The sequence below is a fragment of the Talpa occidentalis genome, unplaced genomic scaffold, assembly GCF_014898055.3.
Source record: "Talpa occidentalis isolate TD23 unplaced genomic scaffold, MPIMG_talOcc4v2.1 talOcc4.14, whole genome shotgun sequence".
Lineage (NCBI taxonomy): Eukaryota > Metazoa > Chordata > Mammalia > Eulipotyphla > Talpidae > Talpa > Talpa occidentalis.
This window is the reverse complement of record NW_023601433.1, coordinates 23,996,656-24,016,855: the sequence shown is the minus strand read 5'-3', so window position 1 is coordinate 24,016,855 and position 20,200 is coordinate 23,996,656. Positions and strand designations below refer to the sequence as shown.

Genomic DNA, 20,200 nt, shown 5'->3' with positions numbered 1-20,200 from the left:
TGGTATTATATCTAAATGTCCATTAACAAGTTCAAGGTCATGCACATTAACCCTGTGTTTCCAAGTTTTATTGTTTTATTTAGATTATTGATCAATGTCTGTTTCAGTTCGTTTATGGTATTTAGTAAGGTCCCAGCATCATCCTTGTGTACGTGAAGGTCCAGTTTTCAAAAAAAAACATTTATTGAAGAGAACTTTCCAGTTTGCTAGACTTACAACACTTGTCAATCAACTGGCTATATTTATGGATTATTTCTGGACTCCCAATTCTATTCTGTCAGTCTGTATGTTATTTGCATGCTAGTACCACATTGTTTTCATTACAGTACCTCTTTGTAAGTTTTGAAATCTGGAAATCTCAGTCTTGCAACTTTTTCTTCTATTTTGAGATTGCTTTGGATAGCCTGAGCTCCTTGCAATTTCAAGTGAATTTGAGGGTTGGCTCTTCCATTTCTGAAAAAGAAAAAAGGAAATTGCAATTTCAATAGAAATTGTGTTGAATCAGTAGATTGCTAGGTGATTAATATTTTAACAATACTAATCCTTCACATCAACTAAGGATGTCTTTCTATTAAATTAGGTTTTCTTTAGTTTCTTTCACCAGTGTTTATAATTTTCAGTGTACACATCTTTTACCTCTTGGTCAAATGTACTCCTAAGTATTTTCTTCTTATACATGGTATTTAAATAGAATTGCTCTCTTAATTTCCTTTTGCAATTCCTTTTTGCACATAAATAGAAACACAGCTGATTTTTGTAAGTTGTTCTTGTATCTTGTAGCTTTGTTGAATTTTTTGTAACTAGTAGTTTTCTTGTGGATATGTTGGAATTTTCATATCTTTGATTATGTACCCTGTGAAACAGGATACTTTTACATTTCTTCCTTTCCAGCTTGGTTTCTTTTTATTCTATTCCTTGGTTCTTTTTATTCTTTTCCTTGACTAATTACTCTGGGGAACAATTCCAGCACAATGCTAAATCTGGTCAGCATCTCTACGTTTCACTTGTTTGTATTGTGTGCGTGTTTGTTGGTTGTTTTTTTAGCTTTTCAGCTCTAGAATTTGTTTTGTTCCTCCTAAGTTTTCTATGTATATTATTATAGCATTCATATATTGTGTTCCCTGTCAGTGTTCTCCTTTAGCATTCTGAGCTTATTTAAGATAGTTTTGCTCATAGTATTTGTCTAGTATGCCTTCCTCCTTTCCATATTGCAAAAATACTTCCTGGGTTGGAGCAGGCACAAAGAGGAAAAGGAGCAGGAAATTTCTGTTGGCACAGGTGCTGAGTATAGTCCTGATACTTGCCTTGTTTGGACTTGAATATATGTAACTGATTTTCCTGCTAGTGCTTTTGTAGATTCTTTTGATATCTCACCCTCCCTGTCATGTTATCAGTATGTCTATGTTGTGTTTGTTTAGCTCAGGGATTCAACACATTTGAACATCCATATTTTTGGCTTGGAATAAAATCATTTTGACAACAGTAAGACCTTCCCAAGAGAGTATGGCCAAATTGAACACGATTCTATGGCAAGTAGTGGCATATTGAGTTTGTAGACTGTTTCAAATTTGGCATTTTAGAAATGACAAAACTTATTATGTCAACTATTAGATAAGTTTCTGATAAAATCTAAGATTTCTGATAAAATCTTGAGAATTCAAAGATATCACTTTTCAAAGTTGGGAAGGCGTCCAGAATTTTCATTCAGTTCACTCATCAAACATCTAGTATAATTTTACATTATATGCCAGGAACTAGACACCAGGGCTCTTTCTGTTCTCTTTGGGGAAGATTAGACAGTGAACAAATAAACTAGTAAAATATATATGAATATAAAGCAGAATTTATTTATCATGTATATGTAAGGATGGCAAATTCTGTGCAGAAAATGTGAAGAGGTATAGGGAAGACTGGAAGGCAGTGCACAGGACAAAGGCAGGCCTCCTTAGGAAGGCATTGAGTAAAGACCAAACGAAGTGAAGGAACCAATGGGATATATGTCAAAAGAGCTTTCCCAGATTAAAAAAAAATCTTTAATTTTCCCCTTTTTCCTTATGTAATCAAATCTATTATATCTGGTATTAGCTGCAAGTGTAAGAAGATGAAAGAACTGTTCAGTGTCTGCTAAGTACCAAGCATTCCATTAGCTTTCATTTCCATATGAGATTTGGGACGTTCAATAAGATTTACAACTTAGTGAAGGAAAGCAAGCACATGTACACGATTCCTCTAGTTGTGTAGTTTTCATGAACAGAAATAGCTGGTTTGAAATTGCACCACCATTAAGTTTTTATGCACCGGATCTATAGAGTCTACAATTCCCTTTCAAGCGGTACAGATGTAGGAAGGGAATTCTTCATTAAAGGAGGGTAAATCAGGAAATTCATACCTGGTCACACTTATATGGTTTACTTGCGTTTACAAATTGTGTCATAAACGATCTCACTTACTCTTCATAGCAATCCAAGAAGCTGGTATTATTCTAAGACATACGATGGCCTCCATTGCTCAGCCGAGCTAACAGGTTCAGAAGGCGAGATAAATTAGCTGGCCATGTGTAGAGTTGGGACCTACTTTTACCATAATTTGCCTTTCCGCACAGTGCTTCCCGACGCCGCACAGCTGTTATGAGCAGCAACTAAACAAAAAAAAAAAACGTTACACTCCCCTAACTCTGCCCCTTTGCCCACTGCACAACCGAGGCCTATGGATGCCAGGGCCGGAAGGAGGAAATGCGCAGGCGGGTGAGGTCACGCACTTCCAACCTCCAGGTCTGCGGTTGTGCACAAGAGAACTAACCGCTTGTGGAAGATGCCTGGAACTCTGGGCTGGCGCAGACGCCAAGCAACCTCCAGGCGGAACTGTGTTGTTGCGGCTCCAGGGACCGACACACCCGGTGTGAAAAGGTGGTGGCAGCGCTGAGCGGTGCGCATGCGCGGGCAGTTCTCGGGGTGAAGGGGTGAGAGCTGGACCCGGGCGGCCAGCTGGGCTGGAGCGGAGCAGCGTCAGGATGGACGAGGACGTGCTGCCCGCCCTGAAGGTCCTCATCATCGGCGAGAGCGGCGTCGGCAAGTCCAGGTGAGGCGGCCCCGCGGTCGTCACGGGGGCGGCGGACGGGGCCGCCGTGGCAGCGTCTCCCGGGCCAGCCGGGAACCGTCAACAACGCGCCCCGAGTGGCCGCGCAGGGTCCCCGCTTGTGCGCCGTGGGCCCCTCCGCCTCGCGGCCCGGCGGCCCCGGCTCCCGCGGCATCGCTGCCCGCCCTGCCCGCCCCGCGCCCGCAGCCCCCGCCGGCCTGCGCCGGCCCGAGTGGTGGGTCTTGCTCCCCCCGTCGTGGCGAGAGCGCCCCGCGGCTGCCGCCCGCCGCGCGAGGCCTGGGCGCCCGGGCCGCGCTGGTCCCGAGGCTCGCCTGGGCGAGGCCGCGGCCCTGGGCTCAGGCCGCTCGTGCCCCGGCGAGCTGGAGTCGGGACTTTATCACTTCGGGATTCAGGTTGGACTTTCTCTAAGGACGTGACGCGCAGGGAAGTCTCGTGATGCCGCAGGTCGCCGTCCTGGCCGCGCTGCAACGCCCGCCCCGGCTGCTGCTGTCGTGTTTCATGAGTCAGCCCTGAAAGATCTCTTTGGTCTTCCAGCTGCTTGACTCACTCCCTGTGCTCTGACATAGTTTTGCTGAAGCTGTGAGCCACCTTGACAAATGATGGTTCCATTCTGCCGCAGCACAGAAGATAACAGAGTGTTGTTTTTTCTTTCTAGGCGCGAGGGGAGTGATACTGACAATAGTTAGACTTGAGTGTGTGGCGGAGACATGGAGCTCGCGGTGTAGGAAGAGCATCCTGATTTCGTCCAGGTCTGTGGAGCAGTTCCCCGGGTGAATTTATCCTCACCATATTTCCTGTTTTCGCTCCTGATACGCTTATATGTCAAGTCACTTTCTTAATCGCTTCCTAGTTAAGGATTTTTAGAGACTTAAGGTTTTGAAATCTTAATCTCTAATATGTTCTGAAGTTTTATATATTTTTTAAGTATGGTAATCTATTTTCATATTTTTTCTTCTTTAATGTCCTTTGCACCGGAGTGAAGGATTTGTGTTCAACAAGGATTGCAGTCATGGGACACTGGGTTAGGGAAAGTAAAGGGTGTGGGGGGGCAGAGGAGGGTGGGAGGGACAAAGAAGGGCTAGATAGAATGATCACCATTCGTTTTGACGGTTTAAAAGGTAAATACTGGTATTATCTCAATAAGAACTCCATTGCCTTGTGACCTTTCTTTGTTTCTTGAGATGTGACTCTCATTTCGGTTAAGGCATATCTTATTGCTAAATCTGAAGTCAAGATGAAATCATTTCATGTGATTCAACCCAATAAATGGCAGGGCACTTTTTCTAAATGTATTGGGTGGATCACTGCCTAGAAAGGCTCTGCGAGAGGACTTTTGAAGATGAACTCGAAGTACAGTGTTGATTTGATTGAGGTGCTTCCACCACACCACAGTCTTTTAAGTGATTTCTTTTTCTTCTTTCCCCTCCCTCAAAGGTATGTGGATCTAATCTGTTCCAAACTTTTCTTCCATACTTAGTAGTGAGTTGTCAGATGCTCACTGCAGTCGTTGAACACCTTTAATACCTCTTTCAAGAAGGAATGGCATTTGTGAAAAAAATGTCTTATTTTTCTAGCAAAATAAACATTATTTATAATATGCTATGGAAAATAAACCTTGATACTTATCTTTCTGTATAAGATGAGAATAAATAATTCCACTAAAATGGAAATAGATGTTTTTTAAAGTGAGCTAGTATAAAAACATAGGTCATGGATATAATCTGAAAGTGTTCTAGCCAGTAGTTGGTTTCTGTTTTTGCAGAAACCCACTGTGGCAATGAGAGATCACTTGTGTTGTTGATAAATCATTGCACAAGTGTCTTTAATTGAAATTTGTGGGTTATTTTTTCAAATTAATTTCAGACTGTTGGAGAATAAACTACATGTGAGATCAGGATTTTGAAATTAATGCTTCCATTTATGTGACATTATGTGAACACTGAAGGGCTTCATTTTTCACTTTGACAAATGAGGGTAGAATAGAAATCTCTCAAACCCTATCTGATGTTACGTATGTCATTTTTTTTGCTTCTGTGGCTAGGCATACTGAACTAAAGTAACAAAGTGTTTCAGAAAGGGTTAGAGAACCTTATTATCCAAATTGCTTTCCCTCCAATGCCCTTTTTATCCCCTTTCTTTTTGGCCAGTTTCATACCTGGGATGGAACCGGTGCTGCAGAGGCTGCGGGCAGCTTTGCCACCAGGGGAGGCCGCTGTGCCACCAGGGGAGGCCCTGCTTTTAAAGTTATTTTATCTTCCAGTAGTGATATGACCTTCACTTTAACAGCACAAATAATGTAGGAAATGGATGGTATTTCTTGTTCAAAAATCAGAAAAAATCGTAATATTTTGCCTCCTCTTTGACTCTTGGCCTCCTAGCTAAGGCGTTTGCTCACACAGAATTTCTATCAGAGAAGATGAAGGATGCAGGTGCACTTTTACAGGGAATATTATCTGGTAGCCTGTTATTTGAATAACATTTTGAAAGACTGCATTAGAGAGACAATTAATATGGGGAGAAGATAGAAAATGAGGGAGAGGGGCCAGGTTTGTTCATGTATTTGTATGATTTCATCAGTTGCCCATCTCAGAGAATAAAATATGTCTTAAGAAGAAATAATTCAGTAAAAAGGCAAAAAAAAAAAACAGAAAATAAAACCTTGATGTATTAGTAAATTCGGGAATCTAGTTTGCAATCTCTCTGCCTCTCCACCTCTCTCCATCCTATGAGAGAGAAAGAGAGAGAATGACTGTCACCGCTACTGGTAACATCTCTTTAAAAATTGTGCGTACTTACTAAGAACGTCTTGCATTCATGCAAATATCTGTTTCTTCAATAAACGACAAAAAATAAATCTTTACAGCTTTTCATGGCCTACAATTGATTCTTGGCTCAAGATTTAGTTGGCTTTAGGATGTTATGGATGAATTGTGCATTAGTTTAACACCTGGATTATAGTTGTTTTTATTGTTGTTGTTGTTGCTATTGTCTTGGAGAGAAAAAAATAGAAATATATTAATTTTCTTTCCACTCAGGGTATTTTAAAATCCTTATCTTGATGATTTTACTCATCATCTCAGTAGTGATAGTTATTATTTGGATGATTTGATAGTCACATGGGTTAACTCAACCTAAACCTTTGAGAGGATGAGAATCATTTTATTGGAACACCACAGCAACAGAGGAGGAAAAAAGTGGAATCATTCATATTTCTTTAAGAAAACCCCTGGATGTTGGACAAAGCTGTACAAAACATTGTCCGTCACATGCTTTCACGCCAAGCGTAGGCACATGCTCCTTGACTCTATTTTGCTGTTGCTGATATAGTTGTGCGATTCCCTGAAGTAAGCCCGCCTCCATGTGTTTGTAGTGTCTGATAAACTGATTCTCCATAAATGCTTAGGGAACAGACTTTGAGTTGGAGGAACAATTTCCCTTTGGTTGCATTTGGTTGTGTCATATTATGGAATTCCTTTTCCTCTGTTGCCTTTCAAAAGGGTCGCCTCCATAGAGAAATTGAATGGTTCCTGCATTTGGGATTTTGCTTCAGCACAGCCAGCTTTGCTGAAGATCTGGAGGGTGTGGCTGGAGTCCCCAGTGAGTGATGGCCTTTGTTACAGTGAAATGAGATGTGGGCTTTTTGTTATGAAATCCCCTAGAATGTCAGTTCACTTTATGGCTTTTTTACTTGGGAAAAGCTAAAAACCTTACAGTGAAAATTCAAATCTAAAAAAAAACTGTTAAGATAATTAAGAGTCGTTTGAATTTTAATTCAAAATCAGTTTCTTTTAAATACCCCAAGATTGATGTTTATACTAAGTTTTTCGAAAAGAGAATAATCATGATTAATAATGTCATAGTAGTGTACTTCGTTTTACCCACTTTTTCAAATTGCAAGTCACTGCATGTTAACACACATACATAGAACACATGTTTCTCAGACCCTTACACATTGCACCCGCCTTCCCATTAGCATGCGCACAAGCATGCAGCTCCCTGTGTGGTGCAGAGGGCTCACATGACCTTGCTGGGTTCCACGGTGATTGGTAGGTTTCTCCTTGACAGATATCACTTCCTAACATGTGCATTTGAGTATCTGCCTTGAGTGTTTCTTTCTCAGCCAACGGGCAGAGACTGCTGTTCCCTTTTCTTCAATGTTTTATGCTAAAAGCCTGGAAAAGTGTTTGCCACAATGCAAGTGCTTTAAAACAAATTGTGAAGTAAACGAGTTGTGCACTTTTAAAACTGGGAATGTAAAACCAGGACAAAGGCCTGTTAGTACAGCTGTTAAAAAAGACAAGTGCACCCTCACCCCAGTCCCCTGTGCTCCTTCCTCCTTCCCTGAAGGATGTCTCTGATTAATAGTTGTATGTTTCTTTTTTCCATTTTGTACTGTTGTTATTTTTTTACACTGATGTCATATTTGGTTCCCCTATATCCCTGCTATAAGTGAAACCATCCTATATTTTTCTTTTTTCCTTCTGGCTTATTTCACTGAGCATAATTGGTGAAGGAAATTCTATGGGGACTACACCTGAAAACAGGGAACAAATATTGTTTGAAAATGAACAATGATGTCTAAATCAAAAAAAAAATTCTCACCAAGAAAAAAGGACAGAAGTGTTGCCAACCACCCCTTTGTAATCCTCCTCCTTCTTCTATCGGAAGACATTCTTTGAATCTGTTCTCCCTATTGGGTTTCAAATGGCTAACAAAGGACGTGGTTTTAGTGGGCTCCTCCTGGTGGGTGATGTAATTGCTGATCCCTGACCTGCCTCTAGAGATGGTCTGGACAGGAAGAGTATGTTTAGGGCATCATCCATGTAGAGTTTGGAGAATGAGACCCTTAGCAGTTAGATGCCCTTAGAGAAAATCTTGAACTTTAGAAGTCTCAAAACCTTTTCCTTTTCAAAGAAAGAATTTATCCTTTTTAATTCTATATAATAATAGAAATCAAATCACCGAGGAGCCAGAGGTAAGCTGGGAGACTTGCCCATGCCGTGCGCCTTCTAGCCTGCAGTTCCAGCCCAGAGGGGAGCAGCACCCACCACTGGGGAAGACCGGGCGTGCAGGGGAGCGTGTCCCCTGTACCGGCATTTTGCAGCAGGGACCTTTCTTGCTGGAGACTGTGTGAACCCAGCAGAAGGCTCACCGAGGAGCCAGAGGTAAGCTGGAAGGATTGCCCATGCCGAGCACCTTCTAGCCTGCAGTTCCAGCCCAGAGGGTGCGGCACCCACCGCTGGGGCAGACCGGGCGTGCAGGGGAGCGTGCCCGGCACCGGCATTTGCAGCAGGGACCTTTCTTTCGTGGAGACTGTGTGAACCCAGCAGAAGTTCCCCAGAGGAGCCAGAGGTGAGCTGGGAAGGTCACCCAAGATGACGGCCAGTACCAGCAACACAGTGTCACTAGGAATACGGCAAATTAGAAAACAGGCAGTAGGGAGTAGAAAAACCACATGCAACCCAGCAACTCCTCAGCAAAAAAGCACACCACAAAAAGAAAACCATCTACCAGATTGCAACGACAGTAACTTGGAAGAACTTCTGAGCCTTCCAGATAGAGAATTTAAAATTGCTGTGATTAAAAAAACTGACAGAAGTCATAAAGGAAAACAATGATAAGGGGAAAATAATTAATGACCTGAAGAATGAAATTGAGCCCCTAAAGAGGCAAGTAAAAGAAATGCAGGAGATCAAATAATTAATGGAGACACTAAAGAACTCTGGCAAAAGCAATGAAAGCAGAATAGATGAAATGGAAGAACAAATGAGTACTCTTGAAGACACAGAAATAAAAAGAACTAAAACAGAAAAGGAAGGAGAAGTACGAAGGATAAAGACCAAAGAAAGACTTCGGGAACTATCTGACTCCATGAGGAAAGGAAATATAAGAGTTATAGGAATCCCAGAAGGAGAGGAGAGAGATGTAGGAACAGAGAAAATATTCAAGGTAATAATTGAAGAGAACTTCCCATGTGCGAAGAAGGAGCTGAAAATTGCTATACAAGAAGCAAGAAGAGCACCAAACTTCCATGACGAAAGGAAAAATACAGCAAGACACATAATAGTAAAGCTCCCAAGAATCCAAGACAAGGAAAAAATAATTAAACTGACAAGATGGAAGAAACAGATAACATTCAAAGGGAAACCAATCAGACTGACATCAGACTTCTCCGAAGAAACACTACGGGCAAGGAGAGAGTGGAGGGACATAGTCAACAGACTCCAAGAAAACAGATGCCAACCAAGAATACTCTATCCCACAAAGCTCTCCTTCCTCTATGAAGAAAGAATAAGGACCTTCCCAGACAAACAGAAACTCTGGAATTTTATTACGACTAAACCCCCACTCCAAAAAAAATACTACAAGGAGTCCTAAAGCCAGAACCTCAGAGTGACAAATAACAACAAAAGAAGGCCAAAAAAAGTTATTAAAAGAATAAATAAATAAAATCAAAGGAAAGACAAACACAATGGCAAAGACAGATGCTAACATATCAATACTAACTCTAAATGTAAATGGACTAAACACTTCAATAAAAAGACACAGAGTTATAGGCTGTATTAAGAAACAAAACCCAACCTTTTGCTGTCTCCAGGAAACACATTTAGCTGCAAAAGATAAAAATAGACTCAAAGTTAAAGGATGGAAAACAATTATACAAGCAAGTGGACCAAAAAATAAGGCAGGAACAGCTATAATCATATCAGATAAAACATATTTCAAAATTAAAAAGATAAAAAGAGACCCCAGTGGTCATTACATTATGATCAAGGGGACAATACTTCAAGAAGAAATAACACTCATTAACATATATTCACCAAATGAAGGAGCACCAAAATATATCAGACAACTATTGTCATCTCTGAAAACAGACATCAGAGAAAACACATACGTACTGGGAGACTTCAACACACCACTATCAACAATGGGTAGATCAACAAGACAAAAAATAAGTAAAGACACTAAAGCTCTAAATAAGGATCTAGAGTGCTTGGGCATAACAGGCATATATAGAACACTAAACCCAAAAAAATCTGAGTATACATTTTTCTCAAGCACACACGGATCATTCTCCAGGATCGATCATATACTGGGGCATAAGACAAACATCAACAGATACACCAAGATTGAAATCATAACCAACCATCTTTTCTGACCATGAAGGCATCAAACTAGAAATAAACCATAAAAAGAAGACAAGGTACTCTCCTACCTCATGGAGATTGAAACCCACACTACTGGAAGTCCAATGGACTAACGAGGAGATAAAAGAACAAATTAAAAAATTCTTTGAATTGAATGAGAAGGAGGACACCAATTTCCTATATGTATGGGATGCAGCAAAAACAGTAATAAGGGGAAAATATATAGCAATAGATGCTCACATCAAGAAACAAGAAATATATCAAAGAAACAACATAATCTCGAAGCTGAAATATCTAGAAAAAGAACAAAAAAAAAAAAAACAGTAGAAGAAAATAAATAATAAAAACCAAAGCAGAAATAAATGAAATTGAAACTAAAAAAAAACAATCTAAAAGATCAATGAAACCAAGAGCTGGTTCTTTGAAAAAATAAATAAAATAGATAAACAACTAGCCAGGCTCACAAGGGCAAAAAGGGAGAAAGCACAAATAAACAGAATAATAAATGAAAGAGGAGACATCACAACGGACACAGCAGAAATCAAAAGAATAATAAATAAGTACTATGAACAGTTATATGGAAACAAGTTCAACAATCTAGAGGAGATGGACAAATTCCTACAACTCTACAATCACCCAAAGCTAGATAAAGAAGAAATAGAACACCTAAACAGGCCAATTACAATTAGCGGAATTGAAATGGTAATCAAAAACCTCCCCAAAAACAAAAGCCCAGGACCTGATGGATTTACAAATGAATTCTACCAAACATTCAGAGACAAATTGTTGTCTATCCTTCACAAACTCTTCCAAAAAATTGAGAAGGAAGGTATAATACCTAACACGTTCTATGAAGCCAACATTACACTAATACCAAAACCGAAAAAGGACAACACAAAAAAAGAAAACAATAGGCCAATCTCCCTAATGAACACTGATGCAAAAATCCTCAATAAAATTTTAGCTGTCAGAATCCAACAGTGTATCCATAAGATAATTCACCACGACCAAGTAGGATTCATTCCAGGGACACAAGGATGGTTCAACATCCGAAAATCAATCAATGTTATCCAACATATCAGCAAAAAGAAATATAAAAACCATATGATAATATCAATAGATGCCGAGAAAGCTTTCGACAAAGTGCAACACCCATTCATGATAAAAGCCCTTGAAATTCTCAGGATACAAGGAACATACCTCAACATCATAAAGGCCATGTACGACAAGCCAACAGCCAGTATCATTCTCAATGGTGAAAAGCTGAAAGCATTTCCATTAAGTTCTGGAGCAAGACAAGGATGTCCACTCTCACCACTGCTTTTCAATATAATACTGGAAGTCCTAGCCAGAGTAATAAGACAAGAGAAAGACATCCAAGGAATCCAAATAGGAAAAGAAGAAGTCAAACTATCACTATTTGCAGATGATATGATAATATACATAGAGAACCCCTCAAACTCCATAGAAAAACTAATTAAACTCATCAATCAGTTCAGCAAAGTGGCAGGATACAAAATCAACATGCAAAAGTCAGAAGCCTTCCTATACACTAACAATAAATCTGAAGAAGAAGAAATGAAAAAAAAAAAAAAAACATCCCCTTTATTATCGATACAAAAAAAGAAATCAAATACTTGGGAATAAATCTAACAAAAGAGGTAAAGGACCTTTACAAAGAAAACTATAAAACACTGTTAAAAGAAACAGAAGATACAAAAAAATGGAAAGACATCCCCTGCTCATGGATTGGAAGAATAAACATTATTAAAATGGCCATCCTACCAAAAGCAATATACCGATTCAGTGCTATTCCAATAAAAATTTCAATGTTATTCTTCAAAGAAGTAGAACAATTATTGATGAAATTCATATGGAATCACCAAAAACCCAGAATAGCCAAATCTCTCCTGAAAAAAAAAAAAAAAAGAGAATGGAGGCATCACACTCCCAGATTTCAGGCTATACTACATAGCCCTAATCATCAAAACTGCATGGTATTGGAACAAGAACAGACACACAGACCAATGGAATCGAATAGAAAATCCAGAAATAAACATACAGATTTATGGTCAACTAATATTTGACAAAGGAGCAAAGAATATGCATTGGAGCAAAGAAAGTTTGTTCAATAAATGGTGCTGGGAAAACTGGGTCGCTACATGCAAAAGAATGAAGCTTGACTACTACCTCACACCATACACAAAAACCAACTCAAAACGGATTAAAGAACTAGACATAAAACCTGAAACCATAAAATACATAGAAGGAAATATAGGTGAAACACTATGGGATATGCACATCAAAGACATCTTTACAGACACATCACCCAAAGCAGTGATAGTGAAGGCAATGATAAACAGCTGGGGCTACATCAAAGAGCTTCTGCACAGCAAAAGAGACAATAACAAAAACAAAGAAAAACCCCACCAACTGGGAGAACATTTTTGCACACAACACTAATGATAAAGGACTGATCACAAAAATCTGCAAAGAGCTGATGAGACTCAACAACAACAAAGAAAATAATCCAGTCAAAAAATGGGCAGAAGAGCTAAAAAGAAACTTCTCTGAAGAGGAAATGCAAATGGCCAACAGGCATATGAAAAAATGTTCAAGATCACTTGTAATCAGGGAAATGCAAATCAAAACTACCATGAGATACCATCTTACACCAGTGAGGATGGCACATATTAAAAAAAAAAAAAAAAAACAAAAAACTATCAATAACAAATGTTGGTGAGGGTGTGGAGAAAAAGGAACTCTTCTGCACTGTTGGTGGGAGTGGAAACTGGTCCAACCACTATGGAGAGCTGTGTGGAGATTTCTGGACCTACTAAACATAGAGCTTCCATATGATCCAGCAATTCCACTCCAAGGTATTTACCCAAAGGACACAGAAACATCAATTCCAAAGAACACCTGCACCCCTATGTTTATTGCAGCACTGTTTACAATAGCTAAGCTTTGGAAACAACCCAAATGCCCAAAAATAGATGACTGGATCAAGAAGATGTGGTACATATACACCATGGAATATTACTCAGCATTCATAAAAGATAAACACATACAATTTGCAGAAACATGGAGGGCACTGGAAGGGATCATGCTCAGCGAAATAAGCCAGAAAGAAAAAGAAAAATACCAGATGGTCTCACTCATAGCAGGAATCTAGAAAACTTAAATAAGGGACCAGGAAAATGAATAACTATAAGAAAGTGAAAATCAAAATCAACAAAAATCTATGAACCAGAGACACTTTTGGGGGGGTGGGTGGCGGGCGGGGAGGGATTGGGGTCAAAATGGGGGGTTGCAATTGTATGGGGAATATAAAAATAAAATTATTATTTAAAAAATAAAAAAAAATAAAATGGGAATATTTACATAATTTACAAAAAAAATCAAATTATTATTCTCTGTTGGTAAAAAAATAAAAAAAGTGAAAGTTTTAAACCTACAAATATCAGGAATATCACTTCCTTTCTTTACATCATTAAGTAATACTTATTTTTATTATCTGTATCTGTTTATCTATAAATAAAATATATATCCATTATCCTTTAAGTCTCATTTAGGTATCAAATTTAACTGATAAAGAAAATCCAAACAGATCAATTACTAGCAAGGATATTGAATCAGCAATCAAACCCCTACCAAAAAACAAAAGTCCAGCACCTGATGGCTTCAGTAGTTAATTCTTTTTTTTTTTTTCAGATATATTTATTCATACAAGAACAGTGGTACAGACCAGATACCCGGAAAGATGAGAGGATTTACCAGAGACAGAGTGGGGAGCAGAACAGGCAGACAACCACAACACACTGCTGAGGGGAGCAGCTGGCGAGACAGGAGAGGTCTGCTTCGCCATGTGTGATTCTCCCCGGCTGGCTAATATCGAACCAGTGCTGCTGAGGCTGCGGACATCTTAACATTGTGGCACTCAACTGCATGTGCCACCCGGAAGGACCCTAAAGTGGTTAATTCTTCAAAATTAAAAAAAAAAATATTGATAGCAATGTCAGTTCATCTGAATATACGATTAAGAAAGTGCATATAAAAGTCCCAGTATGGAGATTAAGTAATAATAATTTGAACCTTTACATAGTAATGCATATAGGAAGTACATTACATATAACATCCCACTGATAGTATATATAATGTAAAAAATTCTTAATTCCAGGCATAAAGGCTAATGATAAGAGGAAAAAATAGAAAAAAAAAAACAGGAAAGTTTTACCTTACACCCAATTTTTATAGTTTAAAATAAAGATGACAACACTTCCTAATTTAGTAAAAATATTTTAATGTAGGACTAATTAATTTTTCTCAGGATATTTTAAAGAACAGCTTGGAATGATATTTCCAAATCAAGGAAACGTGCCTTTTTATTCAGTTTATCAACTATCCTTAATAGAGCATTTTTACCAGACTGCGTTGGGGTAGTCAAGAATTCTATCATCGGGCACTGATTTGTTAGTGGATATTCCAACAAATCTTCAAAAAATGGTTAAGAATACTGAAATAAAAACTACGCCATGAATAGCCCCCAGTACCCTGACAAGAAACATAATCTTAAAACATGTCCTGAAGATGTATGTGTTAGCTATAGATAAAACACCCATTCCTATTATTGTTGACAGTGCACATTGTAACACTGGGTAAACTAGCAAAAACAATGCCTCAGTTGCTTTTTGGTTTGCTGAGGGTTTAGAACTGGAAACAAAGGCATATGAAACATGTGCACAAAAATTAAAAGAAAACCCTATACAAATCACAAGATTCATCATGGATTCGGAATCAATGTTGACATGCCAGAACCCCATGAAACCTGTTATTCCTACAATCACAGACCCAATAGAAAAAGTGACCCACAAGGAATACAGTGGGTGGGGAATTAACAATAAAGAAACAATGAACATAGCTATGGTTGCAACAAAGACACTTCAAATAGTGTTTTCTAAGATAGCAGAATATTCATCAAAATAGATAAACGCTGGGTTATAAACCATTAGGGGAGTCTCACACCTTTTGGCAATACTTCATAATTGGAATAACATGTTCTTACTGCGGGAAGAAGAAACACTCGTGGTCTGAATGAAGGCCTGGGAAGAAGTAATCTCATGTGATGATGAAATAATATTATATGTAAAAATTGGAATATGCATTATAAAACCAGAAATGTTGTTTATAGAACTATCTCTGCCATTTACGGCTAAGATGTTGGCTTCCACATACTGTACATACGCTTGTAACCAAAACTGAGTTAGATTTCATATGACATAGTCACTGTTTTCAAAAGTGGTCAGACATTTCCCCAATAATTGCCTAGTGTCTTTATCCGAGTAGTCAACTGCTTCAGTCATGATAACCATCACTATGGGACCATAATCTGAAAAATGCTCTTCATGGATGTTAAAATAGGGTGTGATATAGGAATCATCACTTGCCAGATGTCGAAGTTCTAAAACTTCCTTCACTTGGAAACAGCCATGTATACTGAATGCGATGTACAGAAGGTATAAAACCACTATCACAAACGTGGACTTAGTGTTTGTGAGAAAGGGGCCAAAATAATATCTAAAGAGCATGTTCTTTGGATGGATGCTCGATTCTTCACAGTTCGAAGAGAACTAAATGGGAGGCAGCAGCATCTTATCAGCGAGGAAGAATTTTGGTCCAGGTTACCCTCTGACTTTTGCAACCAGCACAGATAGGCCACTTCTCTCCTACCATCTAGGGTCATAGAGGCGCCAAAACAGGTGATGTTATAAAAATAACAGAAGAGCAAGGTTGTTCCCGTGTAAATGCAAAAGTACTGCACGGACTTAAAGGAGGTCATCACCCCTGTAAAGAAGGCCAGGACATTTGTGAGAGTGGTGATGGTGATGGGCACCGCCACATGGGAGTAGACGTCAGACATTTGCTGTTGTACGCTATCCATGATGTTGGTCTTCTGCCAGGCAGAAATCATGATAAACATGTCATCAATGCCAACACCTGTTAAGAAAAATCTTAATGCATATTCATATCCATTAAAGTGTAAATCACATAATTCAAAAGGTTTCCCCCGTTTTCTCTTGAATAAATCAACATTGTTTTATATCCTTGTTGAGTTGTTGACAGTCTAGGATTTCTCCCCTCAGATGTGGCCACCTTCGCTCTCCCAGCACCAACGCACCTGTGGTCCTCCACCAAAGTCCTTGTGCTTTTCTTCCCTGTCCCTCTTGCCACCCTCCTCCTCCTCCCCCTGCTTCCTGGATTTCTCCGCTCTAGGTCAGCTTTCAAGAACTACTTTGAAAGTTTGTCTTTGTCTGACCCTTTGTCTAGTTTCCCTATATTCCATATCTAAGTGAAATGATCCTTAGTCCCTTAAGGTTTTATTCTTTGTTCCTTCAGGTTTTATTTATCTCGCACATTCTGTGCTTAGGTAACACTTTCCTTGGTTGTCTCTGAGTCCTCAACAGAGCACACTCCTCCTTCTGTAATAAGCTTGTGCTTTGCATGGATTCCTATTATTTCCTCACAGCACAGTATACTCCTCTCCAATTGTGGTGCCTCAATGTTGAGATCAGTAAACCTGGTGGATGCGTGTTAGTTCAAGCAGGATTAGCAATCTGTTTCTGATTCCACTAGATTAATTGAGAGACCATTTTCTCTCATAAGCCATTTCACAGAAATGCACAAACACTGTCAGCCAACATTCTGTTACTGAACCAATCTGACCACCAACAGCATCAGTCTATCATTGAGGTATGACTTGAGAGGCACGGTGTCATTTACAAGCATGCACACACTAGTTTTCCTGCTAGTCTGTTTCTTGGTGGGAATATAGATATTTCCTATGTTTGAATTCACCAATCGCCTGTGGACAGGGGAGATGGTTTTCAATTAGTTTTCAATTCTGAATCACGCAGAAATGAACATACTTAGTCTACTTTTTGGAGCGTTCTTTCAATTATTAGCACAAATTCCTAGAAGTAGAATGGAGAGGTGAAAGACATGCACCTTGAATCCTCTTTTAAGCCTTTTGATTTGATACAAATATTGGACTAAGAAATGTATGAGCCAATTGACAAACTTCTCTGAGCAGTAGCAGACAGTGTTCATTACACACAACTACCCCAAAAGTTTCAGTCTTGCAATGCTAATTAATCTAATAAGAAAACAAGGCATCTCAATTTTGGTTTAATTTGCATCCCTTGATTGAGATGTCATATATTTGTCCCCCTTGCATTTCCAGTGACTTGTATTTTCCATTTTCGGGGTTGTGTATGTGTGTGTGTGTGTGTGTGTGTGTGTGTCAAAGAGAGAGAGAGAATGGGGGGGAGAGAGAGAGAGATAACTGCCTGCTCATGTCATTGTCTTTACTTTTGCATTTGGGGTACTTATTTTTTCCAGTTCTGAAGACACAATGTTTGTCTTCATTTCTGACACCTTATTTTGGATCTGTAGTCATCTAAGCACAGTTCTATTACTTAATCTATCATAAACTCTTTCTGTTATCAACTTTCTCCCCAATACACTCATAGTGTAGCCTCACATTTACTTTACTCATCTAGTATTAGAAATGGTGCATTTGCAACTTTGGCACAAATGGCACCCCCATGTATAACATGAGTCCAAAGCCACTCACCACTGCCAAGGCAACAGAAATCATTCCAATGACTGCAGTAAACATTTGGTTTTGTATACAGCTAAACCTATAAATAGGGAGGGGGAATGATGTATATTTGGCAGCAGCTGTCATGCTTAAATTCCATCAATCCATGACATTCTTGATTTGGACCTGTTCTGAAATATGTCCTGCAATCATTCTACACCTGTCTCCTGGAGACCTTTAATTCCCATACACTATCCCAGACCCACTACATCAATTCAAAGAGGGAAAATAAAAGTTGGCATTTTGTGCTTTTACTTAACTATCATCTTATGCAGCTGGCCAAGCACTAATTCCCTGATGGTGTTTCAGAACCACATACATGTACTGGAGCACAGCAGATGGTTAATTCCACTCTAATGTTCAAGGAGTTGTGTGTGAATAGAACACAACACTAAAGGGCAGGCAGCTGTAGTTGAGAAAGTACCCACATCCAATTATCTTTGCACTCATTTCCTGATTCCAACTAGCTATTAACACCAACCTAAAGGGTTCCTGTACAACAGAGATAGTATGTGGTTAATAAAATGTATGAAATCATCCTGCTAAAACATTTTCAAGATTCTCCTTTATTGATGAAGTGGGTTCTAGAAAAGTTGCTATTAATTGAAAAAAAAATTGTTTTGAAATGTACTGTTTTTGGATCAACACAAGACTTTTCTGTTTCTCTTTTCGACCACCAAAAATGGGAATATAGAGAGAGCATTTGAAAGCATGCATGCAGTACTTTGCCTCCACAATAACCACATTACATTTTTGAATATTGACAGCCACCTGTGGTTTTATATTTTAATTTTATGTGAACAGTTTTAAAACAAATGATTGATAAAAGTCTCTCTGGACTTCTATAGGAAAAAGAAACTAAGTTTGAAGACTAGGAGAGACATCTAAGGAAATGGAGCTACATTTTCCAAAACAGAATGTGACGAAAAAACTTTTTCAGACTATATTCACATAGCAAAACTTTATTAAAAGGTTTCTGCACCATTGATGTGTTCCACTTTTTCTCAAACTGCTGGTGCCTTGAGTTAAATTTAGGGTTCAAACGCACACACACGAATTTCAGAGCAAAAGTAAATTGCTTGGGTTACAATAAATTTGAACATAATGAATATTTTCCTTTTCCAATACTTCTTGAAAACAATATTTATAAATGTTTATGATAAGAACATAACAAAGATGAAATTCAAATGCAAAAAAGATTAGTGAGAGCTACACAGGACATGTTTCGTCTCAATCCCTTTTACAAGTTTCTCATTTTTATGTAAAATTTTTAGACACTGAAGTGGGAAGTTAAATAGTCAGCTACCGTGACTTTACATTGACTAGTTGTGCTGAGGTTCTCTAAGCAACTGTTAATAATTGTAAGTGAAGGAAAGATATGTAAATGGACACTGTAGGAGACTGATGAATGCGCTTGCAGATATTCTAGAACCCTTCAAGGAACTTGATAGAAGCAGTTTATCAAAATGATTGGAGAATGATCAAACTTTAGATTTCCTAAGTCTCCGGATCAACATCTTGTTTCAGTAGGTACCCGGAGCATGTGCAGTGTTGCACATCATGTGCCATCAGTTAAGTTTCACTTTACCGTTTTGCCTTCTGAGAAACCACAGGTTTTTCCTGTTAATCAAATGAGACTGGGAGGTAAGATGGGAGGGGCTACCAGGATATACCAGGAGAACCATGAGAAGGTCGGAAGGTTACTGCGAGAGGAGCAGAGAGAAGGTCAGGGAAGGTAGAAAGACAGGGGAAAGTAAGGGAAGGTAAAAGAAAAATAAAGAAGCAACCACTAGCGTCAAGTTGTCTCAAGCTCCTCATTTCAATCCTCAGCCCTTCTCTTTTTGTGCCTACGAATCCTGCGGGTCAGGACAGGGGCACCCAACATGGGGCATGAAAAAGAGTGAAGGAACCGCTGAAGGACCAGCTGTGGTGAGCCGACAAGTAAGGTAAAGTAGCTGGGATCATGGGCAATTCAATGTCCAAGGGGCAGTTAGTTATTTCCCTGGAAGCTCTCCTAAAAGAGTTTGGGGTTCCTCTCAGTAGAAAAATTCTTAAAGGATTTGTAGAGACCCTTAGTATCACTAGTAAGTGGTTTCTGGAGGAGGATCGGGTCGATAGTGCCCAATGGAATAAGGTAAAAGGAGATATCGTCTTACATCAGCAATTATATGGTCTTGAGTCTCTTCCCGGCATTACTTTGACGGTCTGCGGGGTGGTGGGAGATGCTCTTAATGCCGGAGGCACTGCTGCCACTAAGTTAGACACTGAGGCCATCAGGACCGCTAAACAATCGGAG

The 20,200-nt window shown here is 39.2% G+C and overlaps 1 pseudogene; it reads right to left on the bottom strand.

The window, feature by feature from the left end:
• Positions 1 to 14,473: 14,473 nt before the first annotated feature.
• On the bottom strand, positions 14,474 to 16,329 carry LOC119243978 (patched domain-containing protein 3-like; annotated as a pseudogene).
• Between the last annotated feature and the right edge of the window lie 3,871 nt (positions 16,330 to 20,200).